The sequence below is a fragment of the Anguilla anguilla genome, chromosome 13, assembly GCF_013347855.1.
Source record: "Anguilla anguilla isolate fAngAng1 chromosome 13, fAngAng1.pri, whole genome shotgun sequence".
NCBI lineage: Eukaryota > Metazoa > Chordata > Actinopteri > Anguilliformes > Anguillidae > Anguilla > Anguilla anguilla.
Genome location: NC_049213.1, coordinates 1,109,513 through 1,137,073, shown reverse-complemented (window position 1 = coordinate 1,137,073; position 27,561 = coordinate 1,109,513). Strand labels below are relative to the sequence as shown.

Here is a 27,561-nt window from a genome sequence, read left to right as displayed (position 1 = left end):
CAAGTTTTTAATTAAATTAATAGAAATAGGTATATAATGTTGGTTTTTCAAGAAAAGGGTGGTGTCATCTGCCAACTGAGAAATTTTGACTTCCCTACCAAAAATTGAAATCCCTTCTAATTTATTTTCGTCAGTAATATTAATTGATAATAATTCTGTGATTAAAATAAACAAAAAGGGGGAGATTGGGCATCCCTGACGTACCCCTCTATTAATCTGAATCTGGATTTGTTTTTTTTTTCATTGAAAATAAAGCATTTTTAATTTCCTCAATAGTAAGGTCAGCTTCGCAAAATTGTTTAAACTGATCGTCAATAGTACGGATTTTGCTTTGGATATTTCCAAGAAATGCCTCACAAGCAATATAATTAAATTTAGAACTATACAGATCTTCATAAAATTTGTAAACAAAGGTAAAAATTGTTTTTGGGTACATAAGGCACCATCAATATTAAGAGCAGTAAGGGAATTTTTTTTAACGATTTCTTTTCTCAAGAGCAAAAAAATAAATGGTATTTTTTCCCCTTTCTCTAACCATTTAGCCAGAGATCTAACATATGCACCTTTAGCCAAGTCCAGATATGCTTGGTCCAGTTTAAGTTGAATATATTTTAATGCAACTTGTTCTTCACTAGAGATATCTTTTTTATTCAATAAAAAGTTAAAATTTTCCATCAATTTTGCTTCTTTCATAGAATTCATGTGTTTGAGTTCTTTACTTTGCTCACATTGGCTATTTGTTTGTTGCACCACAGTGCCATTCTTTGGCGATACACTAGTTGGAAGCAATATCCTGACATTTATTCTGCAATAGTTTCCCAATATCTTTGAGTATCATATGTAATCATTGGGTGGTGCATATACCCCTGGTTATGAATTAGTGGTTTTAATCCAAACTTAAATGCTAGCAAGTGTATTGTTACTATCTAAACAAATTATTAACCCCTTGCTATGAAGTGAAATCAAAACCACTGTCCTTTTAATTGCAATTTATATATCTATCTGGAATGCTGACTCTCCATCAACAAAAGAATGCAACACATGCTGCCAGCGCTTATTCCACTGCCCGCTGAGCCCAGCCTTCAAACCATCAAAGGCGACAAATATTCAGAGGCATGTGAACTCACATGCAAAAAATGTGCACAATTTCAAAGATATGCTGATGTTAAACCCATATTCCTGTCTATTTGAAATAACACCAATTCTGCCTAGTCTGTTCAAACTGCTGCCTGTTCTACTGTACATCTCCTTTGTAAGCTAAGAAGTTAATTTCAGCTGACTACATCAGAATCGGTACTACCATTTTATGAGAGCTGAAAATGTACAACATTGTTAATCATAAATTATATCTCGGTGGGTAAATTGATGGATATGCTGTAGAACATAGTTTGTCATTGATTTATAAATATACCCATATATCCTGGGCTTTCACTGATGGTTTAATTGTGGTACATATGGCACTGGCCTGATATGCATTCTGTTTGCAGTTTGCTTCTACCTGACCGCTTCCTGCATGTTAGTTGAGGCAATCCTCTTGTCAGAGCAGATACCTACCTCCGCCACTGTCAGAGCAAATCACCAAAAACTCTGTGTAGTCAGGTAAATTAAACCGACATTTGTTTTACTCTGTTCTTGCAAAGCTTGATAATTCTCTTTGATATTATCTAAATGTAAAGCACTTGTGACCAGGGTTTTGAAAAGTGCAATACAAAATAAGTTATGTCAGATTGTTTAAATATGTAAATGTATTAAATCTTTAGACTGTCAAGCTCATGAAGCTGATAGCATCTGCTACCAATGTGCAAGAAAAAATTGACAGGTGAAATCAACATGATGGGCTACCTCTTTAATGTCATACTTCAAGAGGTAAGATGTGAATGCTGGGTTATTGCTGACTGATATTGGTTACATGATAAACTATGACAGTGATGTGTAAACTGGACCTAGTGACTTGTGTTTTCTGTTTTAAAGGTAATCATCAGGATCTTGGAAAATAATGAGGGCTTCAGCTGCAATCGGGCAGAATTTGCCAGGGCCAGTGGATTTCACCATTAAAGGCTGAATGAATATGATAGTCTTGATTGTATTTATTTTGGATGTTTGATTAAAGAAAAATCTATTGTAACCAGTCGTTTTTGTCTCATTTTATTAAGCCTATTCAAATTTTGACATGTCTCTGCTGCATAATTTCCTGAGGAATTATGATTATTTGGTGTACAACTACATCTGATATTTAAGTGTCCACAGTTATGACTCGATGCTTGAATGTGGTCAATCGTCATCTGCTTTTCGGCGACATGAAAGTGTATATTTAAATAGCGTTGGTGCATCTAATCCAGGAGTGAGATTTATACTCGGGAGACTTCGGTAAGATTAAAATGAGTTTAATCAAAAATATTCTCATTAGACATGAATAATTAAATTGACATGAACTGATTAATCATTAGAAGTTATCAGTTGTATTCCATGAGAAACAGCAGACTGATATACCGTAAATGCACATAAACAGGTATGAGTGTCTCCAGAGAAGAGATGACAACTCCCTTTTAAGGTAAACATGGTATCGTAGAAGCGAGGGTATCATAGTCACAGCATACAGAGACACTTCTAAAACTAATTATAGGCCTACTGTAAGGCTACAGTGAATACATGTACATTTAAACAAACAGTAATTAAAATATGCATTATATACAATTTATACATGAAACTCCATGAAGCTAGCATTACGCCCGGCTTATTATTAACCTAGTACGGAGCACTAAGGGTGTTATCTTAACGTAGCTAAAAGTGCTGCGTTGTAACCAGAGAATTATCGACCGTTAATTAAAACTGGTAAGCAATCATAAACGACTCGATATACAAGCGGTAACATCTTACAAACCAACTGGTTTCCTAAATAAAGGAGGTCAGGTGACTTGAATTCGTGGTGTGCAGGTCTCTCCAGAGATGTTCGATCGGGTTCAAGTCTGGGCACTGGCAGGGCCACTCAAGGACATTCACAGACTTGTCCCGAAGCCACTCCTGCATTGTCTTGTGCTTAGGGTCATTGTCCTGTTGGAAGGTGACCCTTCGCCCCAGTCTGAGGTCCTGAGCGCTGTGGTGCAGGTTTTCATCAAGGATCCCCCTGTACTTTGCTCCATTCATCTTTCTCTCGATCCGACTAGTTGCCCAGTTCCTGCCGCTGAAAAACATCCCCACAGCATGATGCTGCTACCACCATGCATCACCGTAGGGATGGTATTGGCCAGGTGATGAGCGGTGCCTGGTTTCCTCCAGACGTGACACTTGGCACTGTGGCCAAAGGATTTAATCTTGGTTTCATCAGACCAGAGAATCTTGTTTCTCATGGTCTGAGAGTCCTTTAGGTGCCTTTTGGCAAACTCCAAGCGGGCTATCATGTGCCTTTTACTGAGGAGTAGCTTCCATCTGGCCACTCTACCATAAAGGCCTGATTGGTGGAGTGCTGTAGAGATGGTTGTCCTTCTGGAAGATTCTCCCATCCCACAGAGGAACTCTGGAGCGCTGTCAGAGTGGCCATCGGGTTCTTGGTCATCTCCCTGACCAAGGCCCTTCTCCCCGACTGCTCAGTGTGCCAGGGCGGCCAGCTCTAGGAAGCTTCCTGGTGGTTCCAAACTTCTTCCATTTAAGAATGATGGAGGCCACTGTGTTATTCGGAACCTTCAATGCTGCAGAAAGTTTTTTGTACCCTTCCTCAGATCTGTACCTCGACTCAATCCAGGTCTACAGACAATTTCTTTGACTTCATGGCTTGGTTTTTGCTCTGACATGCACTGTCAACTGTGGGACCTTGTATAGACAGGTGTGTGCCTTTTCAAATCATGTCCAATCAACTGAATTTACCACAGGTGGGCATCAATCAAGTTGTAGAAACATCTCAAGTATGATCAATGGAAACCTAAGCACCTAAGCTCAATTTTGAGTGTCGTAGCAAAGTGTCTGAATACTTATGTAAATGTAATATTTCAGTTTTATTTTTTATAAATTTGAAAAAATGTCCAAAAACCTGTTTTCGTATTGTCATTATATAGTATTGTGTGTAGACTGATGAAAATAAAAATGAATTTAATCAATTTTAGAATAAGGCTGTAACATAACAAAATTTGGAAAAAGTGAAGGGGTCTGAATACTTTCCAAAGGCACTGTATATGTGTTCTCCCAATTCATCAGGCATTATAAGAGAAGACTCAGTTCACCTTCCTTTTGCCAAGATAACAGCACTAAGAACTAAATGCAAGGGGTGCCAAGAATTATGACATGCATCCTTTTCTCAATAAAAATTATAGTTTTTTTCCCGTCTAAGCAATGGTTTCACAATAAAACTTATTTTTCTTATCTTTTTCTTATATTGCTGAGCATAGAAAACATTTAATAAAGTGAATACCTCATATCAACTGACAGTGCCAATAATTCTGTATACACTGTAAAGGTAGGTGAATGAACATACAATGAAAAGTCTGATTTGAGGTTTCAACAACCGACATGTTCTGTATCATTTTGTAGGGAAGGGATTGTGGCACACAAGAAAACACTGCATTTTTATAACTGGTATACATGACCATGTCCAGAATTCTCTCTTTAATTGAATACTTCACCAAATATCATAAACTGATTTTTTTTTTTTTTTTTTTTTTTAAAGCAGACCTGTTAAAAGAACTGGTTCCCCGCCTCGGTCCTGTTTCCCACCTTGTAAAAAGGCTTAAAAACAACTGAGAAAAACAAGACTTGAAAGACTAATAATTTATTTTAAAAGCGCCAAACGTACAAAAGATAGTGGTGGCTTACCTTCCCTCCCCGTCTTCTTCTTCTAATAGCTTCCGGCAGGCTGTACACTAAAGAGTGTAATGCTGCCCTCCACAGGTCAATCATAGAGCTCCATTGAAAAAGCTACATCCTTATGTAGTGACCAGTGCGACGGAGGAATTTAAATACAGTCTTTGGAGTATCACAGTGATCCACGGCAAGAATAGACTTCAATGAATAATCTGTAACTCCGATTTCTGACAGTTCTGCTTGCATGAGGCTTCTTTCTGCGTGATAGTTGGTGCATTCCATCAAAACATGCTTCACAGTTTCTGCCTCTCCACAGATGCATTTTCCATCCGGGTGTTTACCAACCAGTGCCAGCCCATGTTTTATTGCACAATGACCCAATCTCAGCCTAGTTATTACCACATTGTCCCTCTTGCTCATTCTCACATTTGACATGAGATTTGACGTTGGCTGCCTTTGTTTCCCTCCTCCCATTCTTTTTGCCATAACTTTGCAATTCCTTGACGAATTAAGCTCTTACACTCAGCCCTTCCATAAAGTACTTCCAGAACTAAATCCTTCCTGTTGACGGCTCTTTTTGCTATCATATCAGCTTCCTCATTGCCTTGTATTCCTGCGTGAGCTGGGACCCAGAAAAACCCAACAGTATTCCCCAACTTAGATACTCGATTTAGCATAATCAATATTTCTACTATTAGGTCCGGTCTGGCCCCACCTTTCCCACCTTTCAGTGCCATTAGTGCGGCAGAAGAATCTGAACATACAATGACTTTTCCTGGCCTCCACCCACCCACGCGCCCACAAAATTGCCACCAGCTCCCCTCCCCCTGTTCCTACTGACAGACACTTAAATAGGCTGAGCCAATCAATTACACATGGGTTACAATTACCTCAGGTTAACAAATTAAATCAATTAAACCATTAAATACAATTAATTAATCAATTAACAATTGAATGAAGGGCCACTCCTTCACACACCTGTATGCTGGTTTTCATTCTAACCACAGTTGCGATACCAGAATTTTAACAAGCCTTAACGGGTCTTTAAGGTCTTAAGCCTTATCTTAATTAGGTGATTGGATTATTTGCCCTCTTAAGCCACATTATGTCAGAAATAGCTATGCATGCAATGTAGAATAAATACCCCATGTTCACATTGTGCTTATTGTGCTATATTACAAACAGTTAGGTCTACATAAAGCGGTATTTTAACTGAGGTATTTTAAAGACTGAGATGAATCAACAGGTTCCTGTTCAGGTTGTTGAACATGTGTTTAAATTATTTCATAATTTCTGAACACAAAAAGTGCTGTTTTTTAAAAGTTGTATTTTAATACAAACATGCATAGACATGCTAACAATAACAAGTCACATTCTGTCTGTAAACGTTTGGTCACAAATACAAACTGCCTGAATACAGACAAAACAAGACTAGGTCAAATAGTAGAGGAACTAAGGCCCCTAAAAGTTGAGATACCCCTACCTGAGGTAGAACAAAGCACAACCATGTTTTTTCATAACTTTAATATGTCTAGTTTTTTAAATAGATGGTTGTATAAAAATATTTTACTGCAAAATTTGTTTTTTCGGTTGATGTTTGGATCCTCCCCAAAACCCAAAATAGTGAAAATTTAGGCTTCTCCAAAAGGGACAGCATCTGTCTTATCACATGTATCTCTGGAAATAATGATCAGTGTCACCAAATTTAAACTGGATGTTCACAGACAGTTATTGCATACAATAAAGCAAAGATTTCATCAATACCTTTGTCCATCTTTGAAATATATAAGGAAATCCAAAAGGTATGTATATATATATGTCTGTCATTATTAAAGTAAGGAGACCATTCACCAAAAAATGTCATTTATATGTACCAAAGACTATTATTGTCATGGTTCTGTTTCTGTCTCTGTTTTTCCTTATTGGGCCGCCAGATGGCGGCACTTCTTTTTTGTGTCCTGCTCGTTCCCCTGTTGGTTAATTGTATTATTGCTTTCAATTATTTTATTGTTTCTGCTTGTGTCTCGTTGTTCCCACCCTGTCCTGGTTTGATTGTTAATTGTGCCCTCCTGTGTCTTGTTAGTTTTGAGTCTATTTAAGTTCTTTGTTCCCTGACTTGGGTGCTGGTTCCTTGTGTTTCATTTATGTTTTGCTTGTCTATATGCTTGTGTGTTCCACCTGCCTGTGTTCTGCCCTGCCTGTGTTCTGTTCTGTGTGTTTTTTTTTTTTTTTTTGTTCTTAAGAATTTGAGTTTGTTTTGCCTGTCGTGGCCTTTTCTGTTCCCTGTTTGTGTTTGCCTTTTTGTAGTAAAGTCTTTAATTCCCTTTACCTCTTGTGCTTCGTGTGTTTCACTCTATGCCCGGTCCAACCCCCCGAAACCCTGACAATTATCTTATCATAAAAGTAGGTTATTTGACTTACTAGATTACTGCTCAATTTGAAGGGAGTGATTTGTTTACGTTAAGGCTATATTAAATGGAATGATATTTGGTGCTGTATCTTTTCTTTCGGGTGCCAATTTTTATTTTTATTTTTTGGTGTCAAAAGGTCCAGGGCTGGACAAAAAACATGTAAAAGATGCATACCCCCATACGTAATATTTAATATTACACATTATATGCACATACACACCACTGAATAGTCAGTGATTTTTGCATTCTGAATTCTGAAACCTGATTTCTGTGACAAATGTCATGGTCATTGTGACCACATACTCCCAAAAAAGAAAGAATTATACAATTCTGTCTACATATGATAAAAGCCCACACTGAGTCTAATTTTACACAACATAAAAGGTACCTTCAGAATAAAAAACATCAGTGTCCATGTTCTTGCCCACAAGTGAAAACATGGAACCATTTATGATGTATACAACAATGACAATTTGATGACACAAAAAGCCAAACTTCATACTGACACTAGTGATACTCTGATCAGAGAAAGCTCCTGTAATCCATCTAGTGACAAACTATTAGAAAGCTCTCAGAACTCTGTAAAATGATTATTGCTGCTTAATATACTTGTTATGCTGATTCTGTTATTTTTGCCGGGGACCAAACGTTAGATTACGGTTCAAACCAGGAAGCGCCCGTGACACGATAGCTCAGTGTGAAACTGAAGTTTTACCACCATCTAGTGGCTGTATAAAAAAACTACAATGTTTTTTCAACAGTCATTTCCAGAACTCCTCAGATATCCTTACATCTTAATAATTGCAGCAGATATGGCTTTAAACTGAAATGTTTTGCAAATAATTCACTGTTTGATCAATCAGAAAATCAGTTTTTTTGTCTATATGAGCGCACATAGTGAATCACTGCCCATTCTTTCACTGCTCCGCCTCAGTTCCTGTAGATTCAGTAGGAAACCTGCAGTGATTAATGCACTTCAGACTGTTCTGTGTGTTCTGCAGTGTACAGCTGCTTGGAGGCTTAAGGTGGTGAAGGGAAGTGTATGTTTCTGTATTTTCGTATGCACTCCTGGCCCCTTCTGCCTAGGGCTGCAGTCTTGTCCCAGTCTCCACATTCCCAGTTACCGTGGCGATGAGGGAGAAGAGCGATGGGGAGCTATGGGGAGGATGGGATGCAGCTCAGGGCCGTCCCGAGTGCACTCCTGAGAGGACCTGAAAAGCTCTGGCACCCACCATGGGGATACACCGCCCCCGTCCCAGGCACTATACTGTGCTGTTATGTTGTGTGCTGTGAGGCCTAATTACTGATGTAACATGCGTGTTTGACCACAGACAGAGACTCCATGCTTGTTAGATGTGCCCTTTTGAGGTGTGATGCTCAGAAACTACTATCAAGCCTGAGACAACTTAGTGAGTCTTTGGAGAATGCTTCTGCATGCTGTGTAGTGGGTATTTCCCTGGTGCATATTGTACTAAAGTCTGTTACAGTGGGAAAATGTCACCTGACCTGCTGATTTCCAGTCTGCCTCATGTACCTGCTTTGAGTGGTTCCTATCAATTAAGTGATTATTTGCCATATTGTACGGAAGTTAGCATTTCTTATGGATGCTGATAAGGTGTAATTTTATTGAAAGTAGGCTTGGGGCTGCAGGATGGCTCATTCGGTTAAGCCACCATGCTGAGGTGCATGGATGAGCCTCACAGCCTCGGGTCGAATCCGGACCGTGCCAGTGTCGACTGTGCCCGGTAGCTCCACAGGGCGACGCACGATTGGTGCCTGTGTTGCCCAGGGTACGGGAGGGTTCAGTCAGACAGGGATCTGTGTTTCATTGCTCTCTAGTGACCCCCCTTGGGCTCTCGTATGACTGCATGTCAGAGCCACTTATGAAAGGTTTTCCTCTGGCATGAAAAACAGCTTTTCTGTCCTATTCCATTACAAAATATATATGTGCACAAGCTGAAATGTGGTAAATGTTTCTTTTTCTTGCCCAAGCAGAGTAAAATAATCCATTAATGTGGAGGCTTGATATCGTACTAAAGCTGATTTTTTTATTGAGAAAGCAAAGCCTTAAGATTAAACATAAGGTCATGTCATGGCTTTGGCTCTATCACATGGGTGTTTGATGTAATTACAACTGGGAAAAAGTTACTCCGATGAGCTCGCTTTTGTTAAGATAATATACTCTGTACTGGTGTGTGGCATTAGCAAACTTCTGAGAATTCCTCTGCAGGCTGTGTAGTGTGTGTCTCCCTGGTGCCCCTTGTATTGAAGCCTGTTAAAGGAAACCTGTCTACCTGCCTACCTACCATGTACAGTGCCATGAAAAATATTTTCCCCCATCCTGATTTCCTATATTAGTGCATAGTTTCAGATCTTTAAAAAAAAATGATAAGGAGCACCACTTTCGCCCGAGTGGACCACGTCTCCATATAAGGAGCACCACCTTCGCCTGAGTAGACCACGTCTCCATATAAGGAGCTCCACCTTAGCCCGAGCAGACCACATTTCCATGTTAGGCCACAGGAACGCTGTGCTGATTTCATTTGGGAAATGGAGCTGTGGACTGAGATCTACACGCATGCTCCACCCTCTGCCTGGAACCAGGGCTCTACTCCCACCTTTGTGTCCTACGGTCCCCTCCTCCTCTGCTTGCCTCAGAAAGTTGGTTTGATGCTCTTTCACAGGAGAAACGTCTCTGTTTGCCTCCTGTCTGCTGGTCACCAGTATTTCCAGAAGCTTCCGCAGCAGCTGGTCATGCTTGCATCTGTAGCACCCCTGTGCTGGAGCCGTCTCACAGCCTGACAGACCTGCCCTGTGTCCCTGTGCTAGAGGCCTGCTCTGTGTCCCTGTGCTGGAGGCCTGCTCTGTGTCCCTGTGCTGGAGGCCTGCTCTGTGTCCCTGTGCTGGAGGCCTGCTCTGTGTCCCTGTGCCGGAGGCCTGCTGTGTGTCCCTGTCCTCTGTGTCCCTGTACCGGAGGCCTGCTCTGTGTCCCTGTGCTGGAGGCCTGCTCTGTGTCCCTGTGCTGGAGCTGTCTCACAGCCTGACAGAACGTGCTGGAGGCCTTCTCTGTGTCCCTGTGCTCTGTGTCCCTGTACCGGAGGCCTGCTTTGTGTCCCTGTGCTGGAGGCCTTCTCTGTGTCCCTGTGCTGGAGCTGTCTCACAGTCTAACAGAATGTGCCACAGGCCTCGTTTGAGGACAGCACAGAGCGGACGGTCTCATCCACACCAAACCATTAGTGCAGGTTCTGAGGAGAAGGCAGGGTGTCATAATTGGCCCTGATCAGGAAGCTGAGTCTGGCTTGTGGTATCTTCCACCAGTCTGACCCACTGAGCGATCGGTCCTCCACAATTTCCCACGCTGTCCATCCTCCCAGACCACCTTAGCAAACTGCTAAAACCTGCTACCCCTCTTGCGCCGTCCATGGTGGGATGGCCAGTGTCTTCTGTGCCCCTCTGTTTCCCTGCTGGGGGGGTGTGCCCCTCTGTTCCTCTACTGGGGGGGCTGTGCCCCTTTGTTTCCCTGCTGGGGGGGGTGTGCCCCTCTGTTCCTCTACTGGGGGGGCTGTGCCCCTCTGTTTCCCTGCTGGGGGGGTGTGCCTCTGTTATCCTGCTGGGGAGGTTGTGCCCCTTTGTTTCCCTGCTGGGGGGGTTGTGCCCCTCTGTTTCCCTGCTGGGGGGGTGTGCCTCTGTTTCCCTGCTGGGGGGAAGCAATCAGGTAGAAGCAAACTGCAAACATAGAATGCATATCAGGTCACTGCTATATGTACCACAATTAAACCATCAGTGAAAGCCCAGGATATGCTGGTATATTTATAGATCAATGACAAACTATGTTCTACAGCATATCCACCAATTTACCCACCCAAATATAATTTTGATTAACAATGTTGTACATTTTCAGCTCTCATAAAATGCCAATAGTACAGATACTGATGTAGTCAGCTGAAAGGAACGTCTTAGCTTACAAAGCAGATGGTACAGTAGAATGGGCACTTCCAATTTGTTCAGGTGCAGGGCATAATATGTAGAGTTAAAAAAATGTCTGATGTTTGAACAGACTAGGTAGAATTTGTGTCATTTCAAACTGATTGGAATATGGGTTTAACATCAGCATGCCTTTGGAGCTGAGACGCGCAAGTGAGTACGTTTAACATGGTCGGTGAAAATAGCGGTGATATGTGTTATTCAACCAATCATTTAAACAGAAACATTTACACTCTAGACATTTGACACGTAAACAGTAATAATAACACATACAAATGCAACATTACAAACTTGCACCAGCAGGCCTTATCCGATAGAAGAAAAATAATCACATTATCAGAACAGACATTGCCACAGGAATACCTAACACAAACGCAATTTTCCCCCATGTGGAAAAAGCTGGCATTTTGGAAAAACAGTTGTGCAGTCTCTAATAAAGATGATTAACATGGCTTACAGGCTCGTCACAGAACACAAACAATATAAAATGACACCAACACAACAATCCTGTAATGTAATTACAGTATCACATTTTGCAGTAAATTATTGACTTATCAATGTTCAGTCCAAAAGCTCCTATTAGATGCCAGTTGACATTTTTAAGTTTGGCCTTACAATCCTTCCAGCTTCTCCCATTGTTATGCCTGGATTTATGACATGGTCAATCACTGTGGCTCTAAATTAATTCAATACAACAATATTTCTTCTACCTGCTTGACCACAACCTCAGCCACAGCCACGACCCGTCCATCAGTACCAACTGCATTGGGGTGCTCCATGTTGTCAGACACTGCTGAATGTAGTGCTGTAAAACAGCCTTTTATGTTGGGATTACCAATTGTGCTGCAATGCGACTCATCTGGGCAATGTTGCTGGAAGTGACAAGACAGGATTGCAAACATCTAGACGTAATTTCACAATCTGCATGTCTAGCAATAAGCATTGGAACATTGTACTAATACAAGACAACTGTATTGTGAAAACTGAGTGTGATTTAGAGTTGTGCACTTTGTGAGTAGGTATTGCAATTAGTGTCTTAGGGTAAGAATTTTGCCAGTCAGTTTGGCAAATTGAGTTTTCCACATTGAGCCAAAGCAGTCATAACATACTGTAATACATTTGTAATGTGTGACTGCAAATATTAGAAATGCATCTGAAAAAATGAGAAAAACTGTAGGGTCTCAGGAACATCTCAGAGACTGGATGTCATGCATACCACACTTCTGCCCTGATTTTAGCTAAGTGGTCTAATCCATTCAACTGATGTGCAGCAGATCCAAGTTCAAACCTACAGGAAAACCATTTATTTGAGAGGTAACATAAATATACCAGCTCAATAGACAAGCAGTGACTTTTCAAAATGTATTGAGTTGTGGTCACACTACAGTAACACAAGCAAGCATTCATCAGACACTACACAACTTTTCTTATAATGGATTTTATTTCCACTACCGTAGATGAATGTCATTGCTTCAACTGCAGATTTTAGCCCCATCTACTCATATTGAGTCCAAACATAATCCCATACAGAATATGAAATAAGTACTACTGTGTCACAGGAGTTCAATACAACACACAATAATAAGTCACAACAGCAAAACATTTGATATTTTTGTAATTCATGTTTAATCATTGCATATTACTGTCTGAAAATGCAGAAAATGAAAGCAAAAAAAAAAAAAAAACAACAACAAAAAAAAAACAATCCTAACAGAATTAATAAGGAAACGCAGTCCATCATTGTTTACATTAATGAAAGGAAATAAGTACAATGCAGTGATCATTCTGCATTCTCCCTATCAGCTGCATTTGCCAACAGAGATTTGCACATTGGAACTCTTGTGAAAATGAATGAAAGCAACTGTAAAAACTAGTAAAATGCACATTTAAGTGGAGTTTGCCACTGGCTTCTTTTAAAAAAGATGCAGATACAGGAGACAGAATTATTACTTCAAAAACATTTTACCTTGCCATCTTTTGGCATTATTACTCTCAATGTTATATTAATGTTTTAATAATCAAAAGTACATAACCACACCTTGAACATTTTCAATATAAATGTATTAAAATGTAAAAAAATACAATCATATTTAGACAGGAAGTGCTTAACCTGAATCTGCTAAAAGATCATACTCTTATGTACAGGGGTTAAGCTGTACTGAGGATAATATTGGGCACAGCTGAAATTGCACTGGTAAGGCATTGGTCAAGGAAGGTTGCAAGTGTGTCGACATGTGTGTGTGTGTGTGATTGGGTGAGAGTGTGTTTGTGTGGGTGTATTTGTGAATGTGTGCGCATGCATGCGTACGTTTGTGGGAGTGACTGTAGATGTGAACATGTGTGTGTATAATGGTGGGGGGGTGTCGGAGAACCAGAAACGACTAATACAGGGGTAACGCTACAGGAAGCGTTAACCACAAAGTCCCGAAGGACAAAGGAAAGGGAACACCAGAAACTAAAACACAAAATAAGATCCTCGGGAGAGCAACTCCCGCACACACAGGATCATAAACCAAAAGAAAACACGGAGTAAAAAAAACGACTCCGAAGGACAACCTTGTCCAGCCGTAAAACTGGCTCGCGAAACCAAAAACTACCCGTTACAAACCAGGGCGAAAAAGAAAGGGACCAGTGGTACAGAGGCGAAGCTCTGGTACCAAACCCAAAACTGGTCTTAAAAAAATAAAGACAACTGAGTAGCAAAATTACTCAGCGAAAAGATAAAGCCTGAGACGCAGCTCAGAAAGACAAAAACAAAATACAAAACCCAACAGCTCACACGAGCTCAAAATAAAAGTACAAATACCCTAAGGCGTCAGAATGCGCTCACTGCGCTAAGAGACTGAACGCCTTTAAGAGAGGACACAGAATCACCCACGAACACGATTCTGTACACCGTCCACCGAGCACCGATGCCTTACCAGCTTAGTGAAAAAGGGGTTTAACACAGAAGCGCTGATTGCTGTTCTGTCAGTGCTTATAAAGGCCCCTCCTCAGGTGAAAATAATAGGGAATCAGACACCTGAAACAAATTAAGAAATTCCCAGATGCCGGGTGCCTTCTAGTGGCAGCACAAGGCCACTGCACCCCAGAACCATGACACTGTGTCCATGTGTGTGAGTGCATGAGTATGTGTGTGTGTGCGTGTGTGAGAGTATGATTGAGTGCATGAGTATGTGTGTGTGTGTGCACACGGGTGCGTGTGTGTATGGGTAAGAGAAAGTGTGTGTGCGTGCATTTGTGTGAATGTGTGTGTGACTGTGTATTTGAGCGTGTGTGCCTGCAAGAGAATGAGTGTATGTATGTGTATGTGTGTGTGCGTGAGAGTGCCTTTGTGAATGTGTGTGTTTATACATGTGTGCGTATGTGTGTCTATGCATATGGGTAAGAGAATGTGTGTGTTTATACATGTGTGTGTGTGCGTATGGGAATGAGAATGTGTGTGTGTTGACACGTTTGTGTTTGTGCGTGAGTGCATGAGTGTGTGTGTGTGCGCGTGCGTTTGCGAATGTGTGTGTCTGTATACTGTATGTGAGTGTGTGAGTGAGAGAAAGAGTGTGTGTGTGCATACGGGTATGAGCATGTGTATGTTTGCATGCGTGTGTCTGTGTGTGTGTGTGTGAGAGAGGGTGTGTGTGAGTGACTGAGTATGAGAGAGAGAGAGTGTGTGTGCATACGGTTAAGAGCGTGTGTACGTATGCATGCATGCGTGTGTGCGCGTGAGAGTGAACTGGTGAATGTGTGTGTTTGTGTGTGCGAGAGATTGTGTGTGTTCATGTGAGTAGGTGTGTGTGTGCATGTGTGTGCTTAGGTGTGTGGGTGATTGGGTGTGAGAGAGTGTGTATGTGTGTGTAAGTGTGAGTGTGTGTGCACGAGTGTGTGCGTGCGTAGGTGTGTGAGTGCGTGTGCATGAGTGAGAGTATGTGTGTGTGTGTGGATGTGTGTGTAGGTGTGGGTGTGTGTGTGTCTATGTGTATATGAGTGTGTGTGGTGTGTGTGTGTGCGCGTACGAGTGTGTATGCGCATGTGTGTGTGTGTGTATGCGTGTGTGCATGTTTGTGTGCGCGCACATGCGTGTGCGCATGTGTGTGTGCATGTTTGTGTGTGCATGCACGTGTGTGTGTAAATGTGTGTGTGTGTCTCTACTCCAGTTGGCAGAGGGACACTGAGGAGTCCAACACTCCAAATCCAGCACAGAGGGGTGTGTGTTGAGTGAAGTGTGTGTGGAATCTGTGCAGGAGGGTCAGTGTGTCAGAGTCAGAGACGCTGTAGAAGGACAGAGTGCCGGCTGGACGGTCCACACACACTCCTGCCCTGTGCACACACACTCCTCTACTATCATTATCATCACACACTCCTGCTCTGCGGTAGGGGGAGAAGGTGAGGGCAGGTATGCCTGTTCTGTTCTTATTGTGAAAGACAGAGTAACTGAGTTTATCAGATTCATTGAACATGCACTCCAGACTCCAGGAGTTTTTATTCCATCCAAACACACAGTCAGAATCCCCTCCTTTCCAGCCGATTCCTTTATGTGTCACTGTTATAGAAACCCATCCCAACCGCCCCACCTCAGACCCACTGAACTCAGCCTCCCAGTAACAGCGCTCACACACACTCTCTCTGCACACAACCTGGGGCTCATGCTCAAATCTCTCTGGATGATCAGGATATGGCTGCTCACTCCCCGGTGTGTGTGTCACCTTCCTGTTCCCCTCAGACAGAGACAGCACTCTGTGCGCTGTGTTTCGATCCAGTGTGAGCTGACAGCCGTCTGCACACCAGAGACATTAATGAGATTCATTATTATTATTATTATTATTATTATTATTATTATTATTAATATTCACCTCTTTATGTGTGTGTGAGAGAAAGAGCTGTGATAGTACCTGTGTGTGTGTTTGTGTACATGTGTGTTTCTGTTTGTGTGTTTATGTGTGTAAGAGAGAAGTCTCTCACTCACACACACACACACAGCAGAGTGTGTATCTATGGAAAGTGTTCTGTGTCGATACTCACATTTCCTGGGTCCTGGTTTGGTCCTGTTCTCTCCTCCATGGTCCACACTGTAAGAACAGCAGAACAGAATTCTGAATTTTAACAATCCTTTATTTCCACTCTCAACACACCAATGACATCACATAAATAAAAACAAAGACACAATAAAACAAAAAACCAAGATCATATGAAAAACACAAATCTGTCACAAAAGAAACGTATTCCGTTCCTTCATTTTTCCATGTGCAAAAATAGCTCCCCTCCTTCCACAGAACATAAAACACCCTTATAACACACACATTCTGAAACACACTCAGGTTCTCCATTGCTTTGTAATACTGAAACTCCACCATCACTGTGTCCCTGATCAAACCCCAAACTACAACAGCCACATCTTGCCGGTCCCCTCCACCAATCATATTTTTCCCCACTTAAATTAGCTGGCACTTATCTGTCTTTGGTTGTATGGGAAACCAAGGATAAAATAAATAAACTTCCCAAAAAAGAAAGGAGAGGCTGAAGTCTGGCACACCCATAAATACAATGATAAACAGTTTCTCTCTCCATACAGAATGGACAATGGTGGGATCCTGCCGGGTTCATCACAGAAATAAAAATATTTACTGCAGTGATCCCGTGCAGCACCCTCCACTACAGATCCCCAACCCTCTTGGGTAACGCTGGTTTGTACAGTGCCCTCCATGCCCCCCCAAACCCTTCTGTGTGTGTGTGCGTGTGTGAGGATGTGTATGTGTGTGTGTATGAGAGGTGTAGTGTGGAAACTCTCTGGACTTACAGCAGTGTGAGTGTGTCCAGTTTAGCAGCAGACAGCGCTCTCACTCCTGAGTCTCCTGGGTGATTGTATCTCAGGTCCAGCTCTCTCAGGTGTGAGGGGTTTGAACACAGAGCTGAAGCCAGAGAATCACAGCCTCTGTGTGTGACTCTACAGCCTGACAGTCTGCAGAGAGAAGGACACACACACACCTTACACACATTAATATAAACGAACAGGGCAGTGTGTATTGGGATGGCAGGTATGACATCCCGCCAAGTTACGCCTTGGCGGGGGCATGCACCATACCTATACAGCACCGAGAGTTTGGAACTTTTCAGGGTTCCCCACAGAAATAACCACAACAGCCACAGACACTCAGCCCTTAAAAACATTCAATTATGTACATTCTGACCCCATTTCAACAGACAGAATTCATAAACAACTTCACATGTCCACACAATAAAGCCCCAAACTAAGGGGATTTTGCGTTTTCTTCTTCTCTTTCTTCTTCTTCTTCTTCTCATTCTTATTTTTCCTGCCGCCTATCCAACTAACAACATGTCTCCCCATTGGACATTTCACTGACACCAGCCAAATCTTCACCTACACGACCCAATCAAAAACGCGCATACACACGCAAAATACCCATACCTTTTTACTCTGAAACATTTCCAGTTTAAACAGCTAGCCTGCCTGTGGCCTAGTGGGCAAGGTTACAGTCTTGGGAATATGGGGTCGTAGGTTCAAGCCCAGCTAGGAACACGTTTCTTTAACCTGCTTCGACCCTCACTAATAATTGTCTACTACTTATCAATTATTGCTTTTGCACCATATCTACCTGCCGTTCACCGAACGTATACACTGCATTATGACGTACCGTCTGTACGTTCAGTTATTAACCGGCTACAATATTGCTAAGCCATATGGATTCAACGGGAGCTCTTCTGTGCTTACTGGCCTGTGTTCTTCTTTAAAAACACGGACAGGTTTGCTAATGATATTTCACGCATTGCATAGCTATGGCATGGTGCTGCACTAACGAAGTCACAGACTGGTAAACCTCCGGTTTAAGGCTTGAATCCCGCCTCGCCCTCAGGCAGATCATTTCCTCTTTTACACTAACGTTTTCATACGCTTATATTTGCTTTACCAAAACTCACTCACGGCCACCCATATGCATTTCATGACGGCAAATGTATTCCTTTTATTAAAAAGTTACACCAGTTCACCACTGTGCCATTTCTACTAACTATATTTCTTCACTTGGCTACCGTACAAAACCTTCTTATCAGCAAACGCCACGTTTCTACATTCATGTTACCTCGCCCTGTTCTTTATCTAGCCACATACAAACAATTACTACGTATGTACGTTCTACAACTCCCCATTAAAACATTACATTTAAAATCATGATTCACTCATAATTATAACTACTAGCACTGAACATGAGAAAAGCACATCAGTGCAATAGACTTCACACATTACTTAACCCTCCACTTTAACAACTAATACTTTATACAGACTGTTATATATACCGTTCGATAAGGAAACTAAGCTCGCTCATGGTCACTTCATTTGCTTCGCACTATAGTCTGTGATCATGTCAACCTTCACCTACATGCCCATTCTGCTAAAAACATATTGTTTCAACTACGCAATTTCATCATTTCGCCTAATTTATCTCACACTGTTGTTATTTTTTCATATGCAAAGCCTGCTGGGACATATGCATCTGCTCCTATTCTCCACTATCAACTTTTCCGGTTCTAGCTTAACAAAACAGCAAAGAGGATTCGTACCTGCAGATAAGCCTATCAAAATGCCTTATAAACCTTACAAACACTAAAAGTGCATCTTCACGAAATAACAGACAACGGAGCAGGACAGAAGGGTACACAAGTTGCGACCTAGGCAGCTCTAATTCTACGGGCTTGCTGATTCTTTTGTCAATCAAGGCTCGTTGGATGCCCGTCAAATCCGTGAGTAGCCTACATACACTGGCCATATTTCACCTTTTCTGATGCGTTTACATTTACTCCACCGCACCCTTTGTCACAGCCACTGTTTTACATATATAGCAAACCGAAACTGCTAAACGGTACACGCTCATCAGACTGTACAAATTCACACAAGGATAAGCATAATCCACAACCGTTTCTTACAGGGTCACTTCGCATTTCTCACTCTCGTAATAAAACGCTTTGCAAAAAGAAATATCTCATAAAAAACACGTTTTCAACGTACAAAAATACCACGTTACTCAATAGTATTGATATCAAAATGACGCCAAGTTACGGTACTACAAACAATATAGGCTATCTTGCCTCACCGAAATTACATAAGATGTATTTCAAAGCAATGCTACCCAATATTTCCTCAATTCTTTCAAGTCACTTGGCCCTGTGTTTTGTAATCTTACCATATTACAATGTCATGCAAACTTTGTGTCAGATCAAAGTGTCAAATATTTTGTATTGCCTCATGGAACACATTGAAATTCATGTAGAAAACTGCTGGTCGGTCACTACAGGAAGCATATTTCTCCAGAAAACATATGTTTATACTTGCTTCTGAACTGAATTTGAGTAAATGTACAAGTGATTGTATATTTGCAACGTACAATAAATACATGTAAAATACATATTGTACATACATACATAGAGAACTTCTTTATCCCCATGGGGACATTTCCCTCGCAGCATGTTACATTCACATTTACGAACAGACATTTATACCAAGAAACATACAATCATTCACGCAACAGAAAGGCTGGGCACCAAAATACATACATACCAATACAAATTGGACATATAGACACCTATTCAATCAATCTTGACTGTGAGAAAGCCATCCACACATATGTTTGGCCTGTCCATGTACTGCACGCTTATATACACACAGGGCCAAGTGACTTGAAAGAATTGACGAAATATTGGGTAGCATTGCTTTGAAATACATCTTATGTAATTTCGGTGAGGCAAGATATATTGTTTGTAGTACCGTAACTTGGCGTCATTTTGATATCAATACTTTTGAGTAACTTGGCATTTTTGTACGTTGAAAACGTGTTTTTTATGAGATTAAACACACATCAGTGTGTTACACACCTTACAGTACATTAAAATAAACTAACAGGGCTGTGTGTGTCAAATACATAGCAGTATGTTACACACCTTACACACATTAATATAAACTAACAGGGCTGTGTGTCAAACACCTAGCAGTGGGTTACACAACTTACAGCACATTAATATAAATTAACAGGGCTGTGTGTGTCAAACACATAGCAGTGTGTTACACACCTTCTACAGCTATATATAAAATGAAATGAATGTGGAATGAGTCATTATCAAACACATTTGAGTTTACACCCCACTACAGTTCAGGAAACAGGACTAATTCATTTTCTTCATTCATGTGTGTAGAGTCTTATTCTTCCAAGAGGAAGAACAGGAACATGCTGTTTCAGTTCTGTGAAGTGTCTGTTTTCACATTAGAAACATTGACATCGGTGTTGTATTTAGTCACATTGGAGCCCTTTGGATTGAAGGGGTGTGTGTTTGTACTCACCCCAGTCTCTGCAGATTACAGTGTGGGTCCTCCAGTCCAGCAGAGAGCGCTCTCACTCCTGAATCCTGCAGCTCGTTGTCTCTGAGCTCCAGATCTCTCAGCTCTGAGTCAGGAGAACGCAGGACTGAGGCCAGAACATCACAGCAGCTCTCTGTGAGATTACACCAACCCAGCCTGTGGAGAAACCACACACACACACACACACACACACACACACACACACACACACACACAAATTCACAGCTGTGACACTGTGCACCGTGGCACTTGATATATATATATGTACCTACGCATTCCTGAGACCCAGATAGCCAGCGACTCCGGGCCGGATCTGCGCCGAGTCCGGCCTGGCAGTGCTGACTTCGGGCCAGAATCCGGCCCGGAGTCACTTGCTATCTGGGGATGTACACACAGAAACAGGGAGGAGGGTGTGTAAATTAAGTTCATTAAGTATTCTGAGTAATACACAAAAGTCTAAGGCAATCACTGGCCTCTATTAACTGACAAAAATAATGAAACCTCAAGGTTGGGAGTCTACTGCAAGGGATTCATTGCCAAACCCTTTCCATATGATGAACTTATCTGACTTGCAAACATATTCATTTAATCTGCAAACACAAGAAACAGCATTTTTGTGGTGCACTTTACCTGACCTGACATGTTCTTCGGTCCATAAACATCTATACGTTTTAAAAACGTTCAATATTCATCACTATGAATAGATAAATATAACTGTTAATGTACACGTGAAACCCATTAGCTGAATACGTCAACTGTTATCATGATAATATTTTCTTCCTAATCTTGTAACCATCAAGTTATCAAACAATTTATGGTTAACTAATTCAGTGTATTTGACATTCATTTTAAAATTTTCACAAGGTGAAATGAAACCGCATTCTATACAAAATTGCGAATTCTTACTGAACGTGACGTGACGTAACCTTGACAACACTGTTTAAAAGTGTCCGATAGGAGGGTCGGTTGGTTACTTCATGAATCCACCTAGCTAGGGGAGCCAGTGAAGAATTAAGCAGCTTACTGTCACAGACAACTTAAATATATACACCAGTATATAAAATAACATGAAGGTTTCATCTAAACAATAACGATATCATTGGTCAGACCTGCGATATTGTACTTGCTAACAGCTCAAGTTGTGCTGGAGCCGTTTACGAGCTGTGCTACAGTTCAGTTCATCTGGCTGGCTCGATCTCCCAGCAATGTAACTACGGCATCAACTGGAATTACACGGCAGCGCCATCTAGTGGCTATGTGAGAACACCACAACTGATTATTGCCAATAAATTGCAGTATTTTGGACCTGAAAATTAAATTGAATTGGGGCAACGGGCTCATCTACCTTTTCTATCTTTTCTCTGGGCTTAACCCTCCCATCCCATACTAGACGTGCAGCTGCCATCTTTCAGAGTGGACAGCGAGTTAGTTTTCAGTGCTGTAGGATGTTTGGCCACCACCAAAAGGAAAGATGTAAAAGGCAACACAAATTATTCAGAGTGGACATTGACTTTGCTAATTTCCTTTTGGTTTTCTGTGATTACATTACATTACAGGCATTTGGCAGACGCTCTTATCCAGAGCGACGTACAACAAAGTGTATAACCATAACCAGGAACAAGTATGACGAAACCCCTAGAGAGAAGTACCGGTCCAAGTACAGGGAACAACCGCATAGTTCAACTTGGACCCTGGTGGTTAAACTGATTAACACTAACAACGAGAACGGCAACAACGCAATCTATGGAAAAATAAAAATACAAGTAGTCGTTAAGACTGGCGCATCAACTAAGTCACCTATTAAACAGCTGCCTAGTTACAACCCTAAGTTTAGTCATTTACAGGGGGGGAAGGGAGGGATGGGGAGAGGTGCAGCCTGAAGAGGTGAGTCTTCAGTCGTCGTTTGAAATGGGTCACAGTCTCAGCTGTTCTGACCTTCACAGGGAGGTCATTCCACCATCGTGGGGCCAGAACAGACAGGAGACGTGTTCTGGAAGTGCAGGTGCGAAGAGGGGGAGGTGCTAGGCGTCCTGAGGTAGCAGAACAGAGGGATCTGGCTGGCATGTAGGGTTTGAATATCTTGTGAAGGTATGCTGGGGCTGATCCCTTGACTGCCTGGTATGCTAGAACCAATGTTTTGAATTTGATGCGAGCTATAACAGGCAGCCAGTGGAGGGTAGTGAGCAGGGGAGTTACGTGGGAGTGTCTGGGGAGGTTGAAGACCAGACGAGCCGCAGCATTCTGAATGAGCTGCAGGGGTCTGGTGGCAGATGCCGGTAGTCCAGCCAGAAGAGAGTTGCAGTAGTCCAGGCGGGATAGAACCATTGCTTGGACCAGGAATTGCTTGTGATGAACTTCCCATATCACTGAAAACTAACACACAGCTCAAGGCAGATTCACTGTAACAGGAAGTAATGCACATGCTCATATACATGTATTGTGGTGTGGGCCTCTGCAGCCCCGCCCCTCTCTGCCATCAGCTGCCACTCTGCTCCACTTCACCTGTGTCTCACTGGCCAGCCTGCAGCACCATGGACAGCACCAGAGGGACAGGCCTGAGTTTCAGCACCTCCACTCTGCACTCAGGCCTGGACAGCGCCGGAGGGACAGGGCTGAGTTTCAGCACCTCCACTCCACACTCAGACCTGGACAGCGCCGGAGGGACAGGGCTGAGCTTCAGCACCTCCACTCCACACTCAGACCTGGACAGCGCCGGAGGGACAGGGCTGAGCTTCAGCACCTCCACTCTGCACTCAGACCTGGACAGCGCCGGAGGGACAGGGCTGAGTTTCAGCACCTCCACTCCGCACTCAGACCTGGACCTGAGATACAGTCAGGCCACCGGCAGCATACCAGTGCTTTGTCCACACCACTTTCCCCTTTGCCTGAGTAGGTGCTGGCCCTATATAGGCCTCATGGTCTCACTCCAGGGGTGTGCTGGCTTTCCCCTCACTGAGTGACTCTGATTCTCTTTTTTTTTTTTGTGGCAGACTCAGACGTGCCCCTCCTCATGGCCTGAATTTTGGACCCACCTGCACTTCCCTAGCACTTTTGCTTTCCCCAACATTTGAGTAGCCTGATCTCGTCTTGTGTTTCACTTTTCCCCTGTCTTCATTCATTGTGATACTGCAGTCACAATAAAAGTGCTCTACAGGCATGTTGCCAGCACTGTGCCTCATCTGTGCCTCGTTCCCATAGCATACAGTATGGATGTGATAAAAGTTTATTAAAGGATATGAAAGGTATGGAATTGAAGGTATCTGTAAGCGGGTGGAAAATCACAACCTGCACCTGTACAACATGCCATATAAATGCTCTGCCCATTTGCAAATGTCGCACACAATTCAAATCATGCAAACGATGCAGACTACACAGAAGTATAAAACAGTCCTTAGAAGGACCATCACTGTAAACCCTTGCAGGAGGACATGAAACACATACAGGAATGAAAGATTCAATCATTAGGGTACACCAGTAGTACAATGCCCCTTATTTACTGTCAGTAAAATTACCATGCAGCACCCCTGTCCCTGTAGGGTGGGGGGGGGGGGGGTCTCGTGGGGATGGCGGTAGGTACTAGAGTTTTGGTCAGGCCAGACTGTATTTTGTCAAATGTAAACTAGTGTGGATTGTGGGAGATGTTCTCTGAATAGCATTTAAGGGAAGCTCAAACAATTTACTTCATTATCCAAAGTCCTTTCATTACATTACATTGCATTACAGGCATTTAGCAGACGCTCTTATCCAGAGCGACTTGCACAACTTTTACATAGCATTTTACATTGTATCCATTTATACAGCTGGATATATACTGAAGCAATTTTGGTTAAGTACCTCGCTCAAGGGTACAACGGCAGTGTCCTACCCGGGAATCGAACCTGCAACCTTTTGGTTACAAGCCCAGTTCCTTACCCACTGTGCTACACTCCGTCCGTTCCGTTTCATAAAAAGCATTTTTGGTATGCATCACAATTTCTTTGTGTTCCTTTTCTTTATCTTACAATCTCTTCAGGCGCATGTCCTTTCCTCTCTTATAGAATAGTGTCCAGTCCATCTTGCCATGTCTTCTCAATAAAATGATTGCCTCTTAACACTGTTAAAGCTTTCAATTCATGGTTACTGGCAACTCCATTATTTTGTCATATGATAAAGTACTCTTTCTCTTACAGCGCATCTAAAGTACATGGCTTATTTACACACTGACAGAAGCGTGCATCTCTGCTTGAACAAATCACTGAATTGGTGCCATAAATAAACTTCTCTTTCATCATCTTGTGTTTGAAAGCCAACTCTAGGGAATGACATCTGGTCCAGACCTCCACAGAAGCATCCAATTGCTGGTCTGGCTCTGACAGACAGTAGTGCGTCCAATGCGAAAGGAGGCTACTGCCCTCCTGGAAGAGCACACAGAACACTGCAGCGCTACTATAGCCAAAAGCTACAGACAATAGCCAAGAGCTACAGACTCCAGTTCAGAGTGAACCCCCCATTTCAACAGAGTCATTTAATCTCAAACACAAGAGAGCACTCCCAAGTTTAAGAGGAATAAATTCCTTCCCTCTTACAAAAAGGGGGAAATACGTGTGGTTCCCAGAGATCGAACCCAACATAGTTTTTATTTTCCTTATTTCCAGCTCCCGAAGAAGGATGGTTCTCAACTTCCTATCTTGGATCTCAGTGTTAAACAAACATTTGAGGCAATATAATTTCAAAATGTTAACATACAGCACTCTTTCACGTTCAATACATCAGAATGATTGGAAAATTTTGTCCAATTCTTTTAATCAATCGTGGGCACCCAATAATTGATTAATAATGATTAACTGATTAGATTAAAATCTACTCCATGGCCGATGAAAAGAATGACTTAAAATATGCTTAACTTAATACCTAAGCATTTTTGTTAAGGAGTATGAGCATGTCTATGTGCTTTGGGGTCAGTCTGGTGTGCAGTCAGCTGAAGGTCAGACCAGCAGCTCAGAAGACGCGCTCAGATGGAACTGATGTTCCAGGAATGGACCAATAACGTTTCACTAATGCTGCCAGTCAAGGGAACCATGACTCTCTAATTTAACATTTTAGAAACGTCTCTTTAATTTGAAATCTAATCACCAACATTAGGTTATTCATTGAAATGGTTTATTGAAATTTAACAGTTTCATCTATAGAAATTCATCAATCAACATTCTTATTAAGAATTAACAGTTAATTGATTAAGTTAACATCACTATGTCACATAAGTAAATCTTAAACATGCCTTCTTCCACATAAGCATTTATCCCCCTCACAAAATTCCTCTGCTTTGCCCATCGCGGTGTTTGCTACAAATACACAGTTCCAACCTTTTTGGCTTTCCCTGAGTCCACGGGTGTTCTGTATTTGTGTAGAGGCGGGTCTGGCTCCATTAAGACTAATGAGGCTCAGAATATTGACTTATGCAGACGATTAGCTGATTATTGCCAATTCAAAACCCAGAGTTGTGCAGGACACTCAGTGAGTTCAGACACATCTGATGTGTCTTGGTTTCACAGCAATCTCTCCCCATCCTGGAGTGTAACGTTCTTGGGAGTGGATTTATATTCTGTATCCATGTGAGCTTGCCTATCAGCGGACTGCATTTTATCTCTCAAAGTATGTCTCTCTCAGTTCAAGCCCAGCTCGAGAGTACAGTATCACACACGCCTCAGACTACAGGGGCTGATGGTGCCAGCCTCTCAGGTTTTGCCACTGGGGCTGTTAAGAATGAGGGGCTTTATGAGGTGGATTTCATCCCTCCACCTCAGCCCCGTGTGCGATCTCCATCGCTGTCTCACAGTAACACACAAGCACTCTGCAACTCTGCATCACTGGGAAAACACAGACTTTTACACTCAGGGAACCCCTCTCAGGATCGTTTTCATACGGAAAAAAGGACAGACACATCCCTCTCTGGGGTGGGGGGTCTCAGGAGGGTGAATCAATTTTCTTTTAGCTATTAACTATATGGACAGCTCTCAGATATTTTCTTCCCTGTCTAAGGGGACATCATGTGCTCGTACGCTGCGATAATGACTGCGGTAGCATATGTCAATCACCAAGGTGGCATGCGCTCCCTCCAGCTCCATGGTCTAGCCCACAGACTGCTGGTCTGGAGCAGCCGTCACTTTCTGTGGTTACGCGTGACCCATGTTGCTTTAGGCTTGCTCCTGTGGGGTCTAGGCCAGGACTGTCTGTGAAGCGTACTGTGACAATTGCTGTGAAATACGCTATATAAATAAAATTTGATTGATTGATTGATGTTCCAGGAATTCTGAACACGAGCGCTGATCTGCTGTCAAGGGGAAACCCACTGTACGGGGAATGGTGTCTCCATCCCCAGATTTTGGGACTGTTACTGCAGTGATTATCCCTCTCCTTTATGTACAGCCATGCACGCTCCCGCTACGCACAGACCTCCTGTCTCAGGTGAACGGGGAAATACACCACCCCTGCCCCGAGAGAGTAGCTCTATGGGCTTGGCCCGTGAGAGGCATAACCTCAACGCATTAGGGCATGCCCCTCGCGTGCATGCAACCATCCAGAGCGCACTCTACCAGGTCACTTCATGACTATAAGTGTCAGGTGTTTGAAAGACGGTGTGCCTCTCGTCAGTCAGTGCCTTACCAGTGCTCTGTTTCTGACGTGCTGTGCTTTTCACAGAACCTTATGGATAAAGAGAAATCCTTTACTACCAATAAGATCTACCTGGCAGCTATCACTGCTTGTCATGTTGGGTTGAAAGACCATGCAATGCGGCAGCACCCCCTCATTCACAGGTTCACAAAGGGGGCTCACTGTTCTCTGCCTGTTGCTAAAAAGCTAATTTCCCCTTGGGATTTATCACTGGAGCTGGAGGCTCTGTTTCCAAGGCCATTTGAGCCTATACATGAGATAGATTTAAAATTGTTGTCTCTCCAGACAGCGCGGCTGCTTGCACTAGCCTCAGCTAAGTGAGTCAGTGACCTCCATGTGCTCTCAGTGCATCTCTCGTGCACAATA

General features: G+C 42.5%; 1 protein-coding gene and 1 long non-coding RNA gene across 2 annotated transcripts in view; one reads left to right on the top strand and one right to left on the bottom strand.

The window, feature by feature from the left end:
* LOC118210812 (NLR family CARD domain-containing protein 3-like) overlaps window positions 1–27,561 on the bottom strand; it is a 131,566-nt gene that overhangs the window by 63,909 nt on the left and 40,096 nt on the right. The gene's annotated exons all lie outside the window — the stretch shown is intronic.
* On the top strand, window positions 1,155–2,125 carry LOC118210814. The gene is made up of 3 exons (XR_004761916.1): window positions 1,155–1,599; window positions 1,761–1,866; window positions 1,972–2,125. It is a non-coding gene; the product is annotated as an uncharacterized LOC118210814 (long non-coding RNA).